The following is a 17,404-nucleotide window of genomic DNA, read 5'->3' as shown; positions in this document are numbered from 1 at the left end:
ATTGGATCTTTCCAAATGGGGGACATCAGACACTGGAGCAGCATTTATGGGGCCCATTATACACTGGAGCATTAGAAATGGGGCCCATTATATATGGAGCATTATTTGGGCCCATCATACACTGGAGCATCATCCATGAGGCCCATCATATACTGGAGCATTCCAAATTGGGGACATCAGACATTGGAGCAGGATTCACGGGGCTCATTATACACTGGAGCATTAGAAATGGGGCCCATTATATATGGAGCATTATTAGGACCCATCATACACTGGAGCATCATCCATGAGGCCCATCATATACTGGAGCATTATAAATGGGACAGATCAGATACTTGAGCACCATCTATGGGGCACATTATACACTGGAGCATTAGAAATGGGGCCCATTATATATCGAGCATTATTTGGGCCCATAACACACTGGAGCATCGTCCATAGGGACCATCATATACTGTAGCATTATGTGGCGCTCATCATATACTGTATGGAACAGTATATGTGACCAATTATTCTGTATGGAGAAATATATGGGGCTCATTATTCTGTATGGCGCACAATGTGGTGGCCATAATACTGTATGGAGTAATATACTGTCCTTTTTTTGAGCTATTGTACAATTTAAAATAGATCAGTGATGTCATGTAAGCAGTGAAGTATTTATCATTGTACTATACCTATATTTCTGTGCTGTATCGGAGCATCATGAGTTGTGGTATGTGGTAAAGGGGTGCACTGACACTCTTCTGCCCAGGGCACACGAAAACCTGGAGCCAGCCCTACCCCCCCACAACTTTAGACAAATAACCCCCAGTTTTCAACTATTATTATGAAGTAAATTAAGGTTGACAAGCTTCAGTAATAAGAATTGATGTTTTTGGCATTGAAATGGGCACTGTAGATGTGTTTACTGTCCTCCACTCCCTGCTTACTTTGCTTCCCCATTGACTTGCATTGGGTTTCGTGTTTCAGTCGGCCTCCGACTTTTCCCTATAGTCGGCTGATTTCGTTCGACCCGACTTTTGCGAAAGTCGGGTTTCATGAAACCCGACTCGACCCTAAAAAAGGCAAAGTCGCTCATCTCTAGTGATTTCCCATCAAAAATGCGATAGAAACGAATGTTAAAAAACTTACAAACAAAATTACAATGATAAAAAAGTAACCTGCAGAAACAATGCAGAAATTCTGCAACATCAAGAACTCACCAAAAGCTCATCATGGGAACGTAACATTAGAGTATGGAATAGAAAACAACATGAGTTTCCAAAGAAATTGTTGACATCTAATTATTACTTTGTATACATAGTGATGCCCTCACAATGGACAACCTACTTAGGATGTGTAAATTTGGGCTCATAATGAAAAGACATACTAAAACATGTAACTATGAGTTGGGTTAAAAAAAACTAAAGCAAATAAAACTGTCATAAAGCAACAGCAAATTAAAAACCTATATAACTTCAGGTTAGAAATAAACTTTTGAAAGACTTGCTATCAGCAGCTCTCATATTAAAGCACAGTTTTCACAACCCTAACCCTTTTGATTGCTGTTATTTTTTATTGATTCTAACCCTACAGCTTTCTTTTGCCAAGAAAATTTATTTGCTTCTAAAAAATGACAAAGTGTAAAAAAAAAGTTGCTGACAGCACAGAGAAATGTGACAAAAAAGTAGTATAGAATTTTATTTTTATTCCAACTAATATATTTACTGCTCTAGAATATTCCAAGCATCAGAGATACAAATGCATATACAGTAAATATACAGTTGCAATAATAATAATAATCATTTTATTTATATAGCGCCGACATATTCCGCAGCACTTTACATTTTAGAGGGGACTTGTACAGACGATAGACATAACAGCATAGCAGTAATCACATAGGTCATGACAGATACCAAGAGGAATGAGGGCCCTGCTCACAAGCTTACAATCTGTGAGGAAAAAAAAATAAAAAAAAGGGAGACACGAAAGGTGGGTGGTGGTAACAGTTGCCTTCATTGTTCAGACCAGCCATAGTGTTGAGTATTTAACAGTACGGACACAGAGGGATAATAGATGCATAAAGCATGTGGGAACATGATGCGGGGAACCTGGTTATGGTAAAGCTTTTGACTGGGTCATCCAGGGATAGTTAGGTTAATGTGTTGAGGTGGTAGGCCAGTCAAAAAAATGCTTTTTTAGGGCACGCTTAAAATTGTAGGGATTGGGGACTAATCATATTGACCTGGGTAGTGCATTCCAAAGAATTGGCGCAGCACTTGTAAAGTTGTGGAGATGGGAGTGGGAGGTTCTGATTATTGAGGATGCTAACCTCAGGTCATCAGCAGAATGGAGGACACGGGTAGGGTGGTAGACTGAGATGAGGGAGGAGATATAGGCTGGTGCTGACCCGTGGAGTGCTTTGTGGGTGAGGGTAATAAGTTTGTACTGGATTCTGGAGTGGTGGGTAACCAGTGTAATGACTGACACAAGGTAGAGGCATGGGTGCAACGATTGGTGAGGAATATGATCCTGGCTGCAGCATTTAAGACAGATTGTATGGGGGAGAGTTTGGTAAGAGGGAGACTGATTAGTAGAGAGTTACAATAGTCCAGACAAGAATGAATAAGAGAAACAGTAAGAGTTTTTGCAGAATCAAAAGTAAGAAAAGATAGAATTCTGGAAATGTTTTTGAGATGCAGATAACAAGAGCGAGCCAGTGATCAGATGTGGGGGGTGAATGAAAGCTCGGAGTCAAGTAAGACCTCAAGACAGCAGGCATGTTGTTGGGGAGTAATAGTGAAACCACACACCGAAATGGCAATGTCGGGCACAGGTACATTAGTAGAGGGAGGAAACACAAGGACTTCAGTCTTTGACAGGTTCAGTTTTAAGTAGAGGGAGGACATGATGTTAGAGACACTGTTTAGACAATCACTGGTGTTTTCTAAAAAGGCAGGCGTGATGTCAGGAGAAGAAGCGTATAATTGTGTGTCAACAGCATAGAGAAGGTACTGGAAACCAAATCTACTGCTTGTTTGACCAATAGGGGCAGTATACAAAGAGAATAGAAGGGGGCCTAGAACCGATCCTTGAGGAACCCCAACAGTAAGGGGAAGATGAGGGGAGGAGGAGCCAGCAAAAGATACAGTGAAGGAGCAGTCAGAGAGATAGGAGGAGAACCAGGAGAGAACGGTGTCCTTGAGGCCAATGGAGCAGAGCATAGCGAGGAGGAGCTGATAATCCACAGTGTCGAATGCTGCGGAGAGATCTAGGAGAATTAGCATGGAGTAGTGACCATTAGATTTAGCTGTTAGTAGATCGTTAGAGACTTTAGTGAGAGCAGTTTCAGTAGAGTGTAAAGAGCGGAAACTGGATTGTAGAGGATCAAGAAGAGAGTTATCAGAGAGATAGCGGATAAGACGGGAGTGGACCAGGCGTTCCAGGAGTTTAGAGATGAAGGGAAGATTAGAGACAGGTCTATAGTTAGTGGCACAGTTTTGGTCAAGGGATTTTTTTAAGTAATGGATGTATGATGACATGCTTAAATGAGGAGGGAAAGATACCAGAAGAGAGAGGTTAAATATTTTTGTTAGGTGGGCGGTGACAGCAGGGGAAAGGGACTGGAGGAGATGTGATGGAATTGGGCCACTAGTGCAAGTGATTGGGCGAGAAGATGCAAGGAGCCTGATTACTTCTTCTGTGACTGGTTCAAAATCAGAGAGTGAGCTAGCTGCACTGGGGGAGGAAGGAAGATGCATGGTATGAGGTGATTGGGAGATAATTTCCTGTCAGCTATGGTTAATTTTTTCTTTGAAGTAATTGGCCAGATCGTCGTCTCGAAGATCCATGGTTGGGGCCTGCACTATTGGGTTGAGTAGGGAATGAAAAGTGTCAAAGAGATGTTTAGGGTTCTTAGACAGTGAGGTAATGAGGGTGTTGAAATAGGTTTGTTTGGAGAGGTGAAGGGTAGTGTTGTATGTTCTAAGCATAAACTTATAATGGATGAAATTTTCGTGTAGGTTGGATTTTCTCCACAGACTTTCGGCGCACCTGGAGAACCGCTGCAGGAAATGTGTTTGCAGTGTATGCCAGGGTTGTCGCCATCTATGTCATGTTGTTCTATGTATAGGAGGTAAAATTTCATCCAGGGCACTTTGAAGTGTTTCATTGTAATGCTTCTGTGCAGAGTCAAGACATGAGAGGTAGGAGATAGGGGCCAATGATGACTGCAATTTCTTCATGAGCTTCGGAGTGTTAATGGCCTGTATGTTTCTATAAATATGGAAAGTGGGGATGACCTGAGTGGGGTGGCAGTTCTTTATAGAGAATGAGAGAAGGTTGTGGTCAGAGAGCGGGAGAGGGGAGTTTGTGAAATCATCCACTGAGCAAAGCCGAGAGAAAACCAAGTGGAGGGAGTTTCCAATCAAAATTATTCAACCACCATTGTAAATTAGGTTTATTATCAAAATTTACAAACTTCCAACAGTTTGCAATAAGCCAATAAATCCAGAACGTTTTAAAAACCTTAACACAACTAATGAAACATTTAGTCCAAAATGCCACTTTTAATGTCTACTATAGTTTCGGGATTATTCAACCCTTTTCTGACCAGCATCGGTGGAGCTGTTTGGCTATTATCTACGGCAAACGTGATTCATAGCCAGACAACAGCTTTTTAGAAGCTTTTTTTGAGGAATCTTAGTCCGTTCCTTATGAGTAATGGCCTCCTGTCCACTAATATTCATTAGTTGACAAAAGACTGGTGCAAAGAGTTAACTCTTTCATGACATGGTGTACATTTTTATGACATGTCCCTGACTTTGATGAGGGTTTGTACACAGATTCCGCATCTTTCCCAGCAGATGATGCCTTAGTTATTCAGCCATTATGTGCCTTTAACAGCTGTGGGTGAATTGGAGCCCTGCCCACAACTATTAACCTGTTAAATGCTGCTGTCAAAAGAAGGAGAGTGATCCTGTGGCACCAAGACAACCGAGAGTCTGCTGAAAATCCTATGCCTGTCATTACAATGCTCCTGTGAAAGTGAGTCTTTAGTTGGCATTCATAAGATATTGTGATATTTGCTATACATAGCATTGCTACTACATTGCTATGAATAGCACTAATGATCAGACGATCGCGGTTTCAAGTCTGTTAAAAGGAATATTAATATAGTAAAAGTAAAAAAATGCTTTTAAAAATATAAAAAAGTTCAAATCAACCCTTTTTTGCCCCATTAAAAATAAACAAAATATGCTACTATTTGGTACCGCTGCATCAATAAAAGTAAAATCTTTCAACCCCTTTCCGTCATCGTGCATAAATTTACATTGACGTCTGACTCCCTCTCTTTGATGTGCCTCCGGCGGTGAGCCCACATCTTTTCCGGCAGATGTCAGCTATTTTCAATAGTTGACATGTGCCCGGAACAGCCGCAGGTGGAATCGCGATCCACCCGTGGCTATTAACCCATTAAATACCGCTGTCAAACTCTGACAGCAGCATTTAACATGCGATTCCGGCAATCATGCCGGAAATCCACCAATCGGTGACCCTGATCAAGGTCACCGATGGGTTGGCATTGAAACCAGCGGTCTTCAACAGACCTCTATAGTTGTCATAGCCAGATTGCTATGAGCGTCACCAGGTGATCAGCACACATAGCAAGTAAGCATTTCTGCTATATACGGGCTATCTGATCATTGCCTGTATGTAGCAAAGCCAATCGCACAAGTACAGCTTCTAGTCTTCCATGGAGAGAATTGGAGCATGCAAAGAGTAAAAAAAAGTTTTAAAACATATTAAAAAAATAAAAAATATAAAAGTTCAAATCACCCCCTCCTTTCGCCCCATTCAAAATAAAATAATAAAAAAATCAAACATACACATATTTGTTATCGCCAAGTTCAGAGTCGTCCAATCTATCAATATAATAAAAAAATTAACCTGATTGCTAAACAGCGTAATGAGAAAATAAGTCAAAGCACCAGAATTAAGTTTTTGTTAATGGCCACAACATTGCATTAAAATGCAATAATGGATGATCAAAAGATCATATCTACACCAAAAAGGTATCATTAAAAACGTCAGCTCAGCACACAAAAATTAAGCTCTCACCCAACCCGAAATCATGAAAAATGAAGACGCTATGGGTATCGGAAAGTGGCGTAATTTTTTTTTAAACAAACTTTGGAAATTGTTTTCACCACTTGTTTGGTGTCTATGAACTTGGAATAACCTGGAGAATCATAATGGAACATCAGTTTTAGCATTTAGTGAAGAAGGAGGAAAAAAACAAAAAAAAAGTGTAGGATTGTACTTTTTTTGAACTTGGAATTTTTTCTCCCATTTTTGCGTACACAACATAGTAAAACCAAAGGTGTTGTTCAAAAGTACAGCTTGTCCTGCAAAAAAACAAACCCTCACATGGCCATTTTGACCAAAAAATAAAAAAAATATGGCTCTGGGAAAAACGGGAGCAAAAAAATGAAAATGCAAAACCAAAAATACCTCTTTTCATTAAGGGGTTAAAATATAAAATAAATTAATCTTATCAGTAAATGGAGTAATAAGAAAAAGAAAATCTAAAGACCAGTATTATTTTTTTTGGCCTCAGCAACATTGCAATAAAATGCAAATAGAGGTGATGAAAACATTGTATCAACCCCAAAATGGAACCATTAAAAAACATGAGCTCAACGCAAAAAATAAGTCATTACATAGCTCATTTGTTTTTGCTAGCTCAGTATTAGCATGCAGTAAACATTGTAAATAAAAAAAAATGTTAAATTGCACTTTTTTTGCAATATCAACACACTAGGAGTTTTTTTCTTGCTTTCCAGAGGATCAGAGGATAAAATTAATAATTTTTATCATTATGCTTTGCTTATATATTGCTATCTTATTCTGCAGTGCTTTATATACATTATCATCACAGTCCCCAATGGGGCTCACAATTCCCTATCAGTGTGTCTTTTGGAGTAATAATTGAGGTAATAATCTCAGCACCACAAAAAGAAATGAGACTGAAGGTCTTGCTCCTTTTTAAATTTATTTTGATATTGCAAGGAGTCAAAAACATATAGTCCAATGCTTTGACCAGAAGTTGTCTTTGTCAAGGACATCTGAAGTGCGTGAAATTACAATACAGACACAATGCAGGTTATCAGATGTTATATTGAAAATTATGCACTAGTGATGAGCGAGCCCTAAAATGTTTGGGTGCCCGTTACTCGAGTCAAGCAAATCGTAATGCTGAGGTGTTCGACCCGAGTTACGAGTATAATGAAATAATGAAAGTCAATGGGAAACTCATGCATTTTTCCGCCCCCCCCCAGAGGTCTGGAGGGGTCTAAAAATTTCTCAAGTCAATGGATACAGCACTGAAATGGCATAGGAATAGCATGGGGAAGATCCCTTGAAGCATTTCTGAATCCCAAATCTCTGCTTGGAACAATGTTGTCAGAGTATTGTGCCACTTTTACGGACTGACAATAAAACATACAAAACCGAAGATAAAATGGATTTTACTGGAAAGAAATGATAAGAAACGTTCTTTCCAGGATAATGAATTTTATATAAGGCAAAAAAAATAATAGGAAAAAAAATGCTCCTCCACTCCTTGGGCTATGTTCACATATAGTGTTTTTGCTGCGCTTTTGCACGTTTGCATTGTTTTTCACTAATTTTAGAGAGCCAGCAGCCGGCCCTCACTCAGCAATTTTAGAGGGCTAGCAGCACCACTCAATATTTTCAGAGGCCCAGCAGCCAGCTACTGCAATATAATTTATACATCTGTGGTGGGCAAATTTTATTTTTCGTATTAATTCTGTACTGTTTGAAACTTGGAGGGCCAGCAGGGAGCCCTGACAATTTATAGAGGGCCAGCAGGTGGCCACCATTATTTTGAGAGGGCCAGCAGACATCTTGTGGACAGATGAGACCGAGATAGAGCTTTTTAGTAAAGCACATCAATCTATTGTTTACTGTAACTGGAATGAAGCATACAAATAAAAGAACACAGTAGTCATAGTCATATATTGGCGGTTCAAAGAAATTTTTGGGATTGTTTTGCTGCCTCTGAAATGCAAAGATTCACAAAGGATTTTGGTTCGCAATATAGTGCCCACTGTCAGAAAGTTGGGATGGCATACTAGATCATGGGTCTTCCAGCATGACAATGACCACCATAAGCACCCAGAAATGGATGCAAAAAAAGAACTGCAGAGTTCACAAATTGTAATTCTAGCTCTAGTAGTGTAAAATCTCCCACCAGTACCTCTTACATACAGATGCTACAGAGAAACTGTGAATGGACACATTATGTCAGTTAATTTTGCCTGCTTTGTTAAATTTCTGAGTACAAATCACCATAAAAAACACAAATCTGTCAATGAGTGTACGGAAAAAAAGCAATTTAGTTATAAACGGTCAAAGAGATGCCTGTGACCAAAGTGAACACTCATTTTCCATCAGACTATACCTATCGTAGCACTTATCCCTACACTAAACGCAGCTAACAGAAGTATTAAATAGGGAATAGAATTGATGTTACCTTGATTTTTTTTATGTTGCAGCAGCAAGGATTGTAATTTATAAGGCAATAATCCCTGACTAAATGCTTGCAATATGCTATCCCTACTGCAACACCTGACCCTACATGATTTGCAAATAATAGAGGTATTATTAGAGAACTGAATCTATTTGAATTAGCCCTGAAAAAAATCTATTATTTTAGCGTAGCAACATCGATGATTGTTATTTCATCAATGCGGCTGGGGAATATAGTGGAGCATTTCAGCCTGACATAAAGGAGACCAAGATCTTCTGTACTTACTGTACAAAGTCTCCTGTCCCACCTGTGAAATCATGTATGCAGTGTCAGAGCTCCCTGTGTGATGACCACCTGACAGCCCACTACAAGGCACTGGATCATATAATAATAGAATCCACCGACTCTTTTGGTTTCCAAAAATGTTCCCTCAACATATATATATATATATATATATATATCTCAAAGAATGTTAGAGGTAGGCCTCTCAAAATTCTTTTTGCGGGCATTAGTGTTGAGCTTTCCGATACCGCAAGTATCGGGTATCGGCCGATATTTGCCGTATCGGAATTCCGATACCGAGTAACGATACTTTTTTCGTATCGGATACCGGAATCGGAAGTCCAAAATGCAATGAGCCACTTTTGTGGCTCTGATTGGCTGCCGAAATGACGTCATCATGATGCGCTGTCTGTGCGCATCATGATGCGCCGTCAGTTCGGGCCTTCGGGGGGTCTGTGCCGACTGTCCGGGGGTCTGTACCGGCCTGCCGGGGGGCTGTGGCGGCCTGCCGGTGGTCTGTGCCGACTGTCCGGGGGTCTGTGCAGGCTCCGGGGGTCTGTGCCGACTGCCCGGGGGTCTGTGCGGCCTGCCGGGGGTCTGGACCGGCCTGCCAGGGGGCTGTGCCGGCCTGCCGGTGGTCTGTGCAGGCTCCGGGGGTCTGTGCAGGCATCGTCCGATGGGACTACAAGTCCCATCGGGCGATGCCTGCTACCATGACAGTGATTGACACATTAGCCAATGATGGGACAGTAGTAGTCCCATCATCCGGCTAATGTGCTGAATGTAAAAAAAAAAAAAAAAAAAAAAAATTTACATGCTACATACATGCTACATACATGCTACATACATACAACATGCATACTACATATATACTACATGTAACATACTACATATATACTACATGCAACATACATACTACATACATGCTACATACTACATGCATACTACATACATGCTACATACTACATACATGCTACATACTACATACATGCTACATACATACTACATACATACTACATACATGCACTACATGCATGCAACATACATACTACATATATACCACATGCATGCAACATATATACTATATATACTACATGTAACATACATACTACATATATACTACATGCTACATACATGCAACATACATACTACATACTTGATACATACATACCACATACATGCTACATACATACAACATATACAGTCATGGCCAAAAGTATTGACACCCCTGCAATTCTGTCAGATAATATTCAGTTTCTTCCTGAAAATGATTGCAAACACAAATTCTTTGGTATTATTATCTTCATTTAATTTGTCTTAAATGAAAAAACACAAAATAGAATGAAGCAAAAAGCAAAACATTGATCATTTCACACAAAACTCCAAAAATGGGCCAGACAAAAGTATTGGCACCCTCAGCCTAATACTTGATTGCACAACCTTAAGGGTGTGTGCACACGCTGCGGATTTTGCTGCGGTTCCGCAGCGGTTTTGGCCGCTGCGGACCCGCAGCAGTTTCTGCTGCGGTGTACAGTACAATGATTCCCTATGGGAATCAAAAACCGCAGTGCAGACGGTGCGGAATTTTCCGCGCGGATTATCTGCGGTTTTCAATCCGCAGAAAGAATTGACATGTCAATTCTTTCTGCGGATTCTCCTGCGGTTTGCCATCTCCTCCATTGAGGAGATGAAAAACCGCAGGGCAAAACCGCAGAGCAATCCGCAGGTAAAACCGCAGGTCTTTTGACCTGCGGTTTCACCTGCGGATTGTACAAAATCCGCGCGGATGAATCCGCACCTTTTCCGCAGCGTGTGCACACAGCCTTAGCCAAAATAACTGCGACCAACCGCTTCCGGTAACCATCAATGAGTTTCTTACAATGCTCTGCTGGAATTTTAGACCATTCCTCTTTGGCAAACTACTCCAGGTCCCTGATATTTGAAGGGTGCCTTCTCCAAACTGCCATTTTTAGATCTCTCCACAGGTGTTCTATGGGATTCAGGTCTGGACTCATTGCTGGCCACTTTAGAAGTCTCCAGTGCTTCCTCTCAAACCATTTTCTAGTGCTTTTTGAAGTGTGTTTTGGGTTATTGTCCTGCTGGAAGACCCATGACCTCTGAGGTAGACCCAGCTTTCTCACACTGGGCTCTAAATTATGCTGCAAAATTTGTTGGTAGTCTTCTGACTTCATAATGCCATGCACACGGTCAAGCAGTCCAGTGCCAGAGGCAGCAAAGCAACCCCAAAACATCAGGGAACCTCCGCCATGTTTGACTGTAGGGACCGTGTACTTTTCTTTGAATGCATCTTTTTTCTCCTGTAAACTCTATGTTGATGCTTTTGCCCTAAAAGCTCTACTTTTGTCTCATCTGACCAGAGAACATTCTTCCAAAATGTTTTAGGCTTTTTCAGGTAAGTTTTGGCAAACTCCAGCCTGGCTTTTTTATGTCGCGGGGTAAGAAGTGGAGTCTTCCTGGGTCTCCTACCATACAGTCCCTTTTCATTCAGATGCCGACGGATAGTACGGGTTGACACCGTTGTACCCTCGGACTGCAGGGCAGCTTGAACTTGTTTGGATGTTAGTGGAGGTTCTTCATCCAACATCCGCACAATCTTGCGTTGAAATCTCTTGTCAATTTTTCTTTTCCGGCCACATCTAGGGAGGATAGCCACAGTGCCATGGGCTTTAAACTTCTTGATGACACTGCGCACGGTAGACACAGGAACATTCAGGTCTTTGGAGATGGACTTGTAGCCTTGAGATTGCTCATGCTTCCTCACAATTTGGTTTCTCAAGTCCTCAGACAGTTCTTTGGTCTTCTTTCTTTTCTCCATGCTCAATGTGGTACACACAAGGACACAGGACAGAGGTTGAGTCAACTTTAATCCATGTTAACTGGCTGCAAGTGTGATTTAGTTATTGCCAACACCTGTTAGGTGCCACAGGTAAGTTACAGGTGCTGTTAATTACACAAATTAGAGAAGCATCACATGATTTTTCGAACAGTGCCAATACTTTTGTCCACCCTCTTTTTTAAGTTTGGTGTGGAATTATATCCAATTTGGCTTTAGGACAATTCTTTTTGTGTTTTTTCATTTAAGACAAATTAAATGAAGATAATAATACCAAAGAATTTGTGTTTGCAATCATTTTCAGGAAGAAACTGAGTATTATTTGACAGAATTGCAGGGGTGTCAATACTTTTGGCCATGACTGTATACTACATGCATGCAACATGCATACTACATATATACTATATATACTACATGTAACATACATACTACATATATACTACATGCTACATACATGCAACATACATACTACATACTTGCTACATACATACTACATACATGCTACATACATACTACATACATGCAACATATATACTACATGCACGCAACATGCATACTACATATATACTATATATACTACATGTAACATACATACTACATATATACTACATGCTACATACATGCAACATACACACTACATGCTACATACATGCAACATACTACATACATGCTACATACTACATGCATACTACATACATACTACATACATGCTACATACATACTACATACATACATACACTACATGCATGCAACATACATACTACATATATACCACATGCATGCAACATGCATACTACATATATACTGCATATATACTACATGCATGCAACATACATATATACTACATACAATACATACATATAGACATACAGTACATATAACATAGAGTACATACTCACCGTCACTTGTCACTTTGATCCCCGAAGCCATTGTCACCTGAGGAATAAATATCAAAATAAAAAAACACCAATATACTTACTCCGATCCGCAGAAGTCCACGAGGGTCCCACGTCGATTTTGCGTGGAGAACAGCAGCATCAGCTGATGCGACCGTTCTCTACCAGCTCCAGGAATACAATGACGGAAGGTTGGTATCCTTCCGCACTGTATTCCTCCACCACTGTAAAAAAAAAAAGTCCCTAGTCTCACTTTATGCCATTGCTGCGTGGGAAATTTTTCCCACGTGACAATGGCTTCGGGGATCAAAGTGACAAGTGACGGTGAGTATGTACTCTATGTTATATGTACTGTATGTCTATATGTATGTATTGTATGTAGTATATATGTATGTTGCATGCATGTAGTATATATGTTGTATGTATGTTGCATGCATGTTGTATATATGTTGTATGTAGTATGTATGTAGCATGTATGTAGTATGTATGTAGTATGCATGTAGTATGTAGCATGTATGTAGTATGTATGTTGCATGTATGTAGCATGCATGTAGTATATATGTTGTATGTAGTATGTATGTAGCATGTATGTAGTATGTATGTAGCAAGTATGTAGTATGTATGTTGCATGTATGTAGCATGTAGTATATATGTAGTATGTATGTTACATGTAGTATATATAGTATATATGTAGTATGCATGTTGCATGCATGTAGTATATATGTTGTATGTATGTTGCATGCATGTAGTATATATGTATTATGTATGTAGTATGTATGTTGCATGTATGCAGCATGTAGTATGTATGTAGCATGTATGTAGTATGTAGCATGTATGTTGCATGTAGTATATATGTAGTATGTATGTTACATGTAGTATATATGTAGTATGCATGTTGCATTCATGTAGTATATATGTTGTATGTATGTTGCATGCATGTAGTATATATGTATTATGTATGTAGTATGTATGTTGCATGTATGTAGCATGTAGTATGTATGTAGCATGTATGTAGTATGTAGCATGTATGTTACATGTAGTATATATGTAGTATGCATGTTGCATGTATGTAGAATGTATTTTTTTTTTTTTTTTACATTCAACACATTAGCCGGATGATGGGACTACTACTGTCTCATCATTGGCTAATGTGTCAATCACTGTCATGGTAGCAGGCATCGCCCAATGGGACTTGTAGTCCCATCGGACAATGCCTGCACAGACCCCCGGAGCCTGCACAGACCACCGGCAGGCCGCACAGCCCCCCGGCAGGCCGCACAGACCCCCGGGCAGTCGGCACAGACCCCCGGAGCCTGCACAGACCACCGGCAGGCCGCACAGACCCCCGGGCAGTCGGCACAGACCCCCGGAGCCTGCACAGACCACCGGCAGGCCGGCACAGCCCCCCGGCAGGCCGGTACAGACCCCCGGGCAGTCGGCACAGACCCCCGGCAGGCCGGCACAGCCCCCCGAAAGGCCCGTACAGACGCCAGAGAGGCTGTACAAGGCAAAAATAGGGTTTTTCTTATTCCGATACCGGAAGTCCCATAGACTTGAATGGGACTTCCGGTATCAGAATCGGCGATACCCGATATTTTTTTTAGATCGGCCGATCCATTCCGATCCGATACTTTTAAGTATCGGACAGTATCGCTCAACACTAGCGGGCATCATAAACATCCTTAAAAAATTTACTAGGGTAACATAATCACTCTGTTGATATGGTAATTGAGAAGGAGGAGGAGGATGAGAAGGAGGAGGACGATGCAAAAAAGACAAAATCCTGAAGCTTATACCCATGCTTGGGTGGGAAAGAGTGTATACAAATAGACCAGCAAAAAACCCCTCTATATTTGAGTTTATGGTCTGCTGCTGTCATCCAGTGGTATTGAGCAGTCTGGGCCAGCCCTTCTTCATTTTGATAAGAGTTAGTCTGTCAGCATTTTCAGCTGACAGGTGTATGCACCTATCAGTTATAATACCCCTGGCTGCACTAAAAATCTGCTCTGACAAAATGCAAGCAGCAGGACAGGCAGGGACCTCCAAGGTGTAGAAATACTGATGCCTTGTGTCTAGCTTAGATACCCAATAGTTGTAAGACACAGAGGAATCACAGAGGTCTCTGGTACGGTTGGCAAGGTGCTACTTCAGCCTCTTCCAAACCTTCTTGTCAGAGTACCCTGCGCATCAGGGCCTGGGCAATGGGAGGGTCTGAGAAAACTGCCTTTGCTGCACCTGGTGTGTGACTCTCTTGTCTCTACTGCTTGGTTGTCCAAGGAACCATGACCTCTGCTACCAGCATTGTCAGATGGGAATTTTTTTAATAAATCTTCAACTAGGGCCTTTTGGGACTGTAACATTTTATTACACCTCTCCACTATGGAAAGGAGAAATGGAACCGTTTCTTTGTAGCATGGGTCTAAAAGGGTGACTAACCAGTAATTAGTGTTGGCCAACAGGCATACAACGCAACGATCATAGGAAAGGCATAAACTCAGCCATGTATGCCAGACTGCCAAAAGCTAAGATTTCCATGTCCCCACCAAAAGGATGGCTGTCCATCTTCTCCTCCTCATCCAGATCCTCCTCCTCATCCTCCCTCTCCTCCTCGTGTTCAGGCCCACCACAGTGAACAAATGGGATGAAGATGGTATGGGTAGTACAGTCTGTAGCGCAAGCAACCAACTCCTGTTCCTCCTTCTCTTCATTATCACTTAATCTGCATTGAGAACATGAGATGAAGCTGGGGTGTATAGCATCACCATGTATAGTTTCTTGCTCCATCTCAGCTTGCTCCACCTGCAAAGCCTCATCTTTAATTGTGATCAGAAAGCGTTAAAGTAGACAGAGAAGCAGGATGGTTATGCTAATTATGGTGTCATCGTCGTTAACCACCTTGGTCGAGTTATTAAAGTTTTGGAGAACCAAACAGATGTCAAACATCCATGCCGACTCATCAGCTCTTTTGTGCGGAGGCTGACTGAAATAATGATGGGCATAATGCAGCTGGTATTCAATTACTGCCCTCTGCTGCTCACAAACACTTGACAACATCTGTAATGTTCAGTTCCAATGCATAGTGACATCGCACAGCAGTCGGTGAGCTGGACTTTGCAAATGCTGTTGCAGCACTGCCAGGGTGGTGGCAGCTGTAGCTGACATGGAATGGGCACACACATGGCGTACATTCACAGTACTGTAGCTCAATCATATCTGGGTAGGTTTTGACAAATCGCTGAACCAGTAAGTTGAGCACGTAGGCCTGGCATGGTACATATGCGAGGTTGCTAGCCTTCAGAGCCACCACCATGTTAAGGCCATTGTCACACATGGCCACGCCTAGATGTAGATTCAGTGGTGAGAGACACAGATAGTCTGTTACATCTTTGAATAACTCTGTGGCGGTGTGTGGTTTGTCATCTAAGCAGATTAGCTTCAGCAGAGCCTGTTGCCGCTTGGCCAAGGCAGTGCTGCAGTGCTTCCAGCTTGCTGACATTTCGGAGATGGAGAGTCAGGAGGAGGAGGTGAAGGAACTACTGTAGAAAGTGGAGGAAACCGTGATTGAACCAGGGCCCACAAACCTTGGTGTCAGTATCACGTGTTCCACCCCAGGGTGTTCATCCTGTGTGCTGTCAGGGAAATGTAGCATCTCTGGCCACAAGCACTTGTCCATGTTTCCAAGGTTAAGTGGAGCTTCCCAGTAAAAGCATTGGTCAGGGCATGGCTGATGTTATGGGACACGTGCTTGAGTAAGACAGGCAATTAAACAGGAAAGAGAGGAATAAAACCAATAAATCTATATAAATATATGTATAATACTATATAAATAATAAAATAATGTGTATTTATTTCCTCTCTGTGATTGGATGGCAAATGTAGATAAAAACTAAAGGAATAGGTGGAGTAAAAAACCAGCAGGATCAAAGAAACTGGAATAAAAAATAATAATAAATAAAAATAAATAAAAAATATGAATAAACGTATTAAAAAATAATAATATAGCCTTTATTTCCCAATGGCACTTAAACAACACAATGTGTTAAATATAATAAATACATTACCATAACATAGGCACATACGTTACAATGATATAAAAATAGGGCACCGCAAGTAAATATATGTATGCATAAAGACTAAACAAAATCTAATATTACAAAATCGTGGTCTCCCATAAGGGATAGGCTGGAGTCACACTAGCGAAAAAATCGGACGAATGCAATGCGATAAAAAATCGCATTGCATTTGTCCCAATGATATTCTATGGTGCAGCTCCCATCATCCGATTTTTTTTCGGAACGTTTCCTCGGACCGAGACAATCGCAGCATGCTGCGATTGTCACCGATTTTCGGATCGGACTCGCCAATGCAAGTCTATGGGTGCGATTAAAAATCGGATTACAAACGGACCACACGTGTGACTTGCGATAAAATCACAAGACTTCTCCAGGTCAACAGGAAAGAGCATCAGGCATTGGTATTGGATGTCAATTTGATGCTTAGATGCGAATAAAATCGGTTCATTGCCGGAAATTCGGATGACAGACGGATCCCTGGACAAGAAATCTTTGTGCGATTTTGTACCGTAAAAATCGGACCGATTTTTTAATGGTTGTGTGTGACTCCAGCCATAAGGCATCAATAGGAGTAAAGGTCTGTTGGACAGCAATAAAAAAATAAAATAGTATATCATAAATATGATATATAATAGAGAAATTCAATAAATGTGCAAAAATAAAGTGCAAAAAGTGCAAAAACCACTAGTGCTAAAGTGACAATAATGCAGCTATGCAACAAAAATGCTAATGAATAATAATCTGATAACAGGTAAACATATGT

This window comes from Dendrobates tinctorius, unplaced genomic scaffold, assembly GCF_039654945.1.
Source record: "Dendrobates tinctorius isolate UK_male_01 unplaced genomic scaffold, ASM3965494v1 ptg000031l, whole genome shotgun sequence".
Taxonomy (NCBI): domain Eukaryota; kingdom Metazoa; phylum Chordata; class Amphibia; order Anura; family Dendrobatidae; genus Dendrobates; species Dendrobates tinctorius.
The sequence above is the reverse complement of the archived record's forward strand: the minus strand, read 5'-3'. Positions refer to the sequence as shown.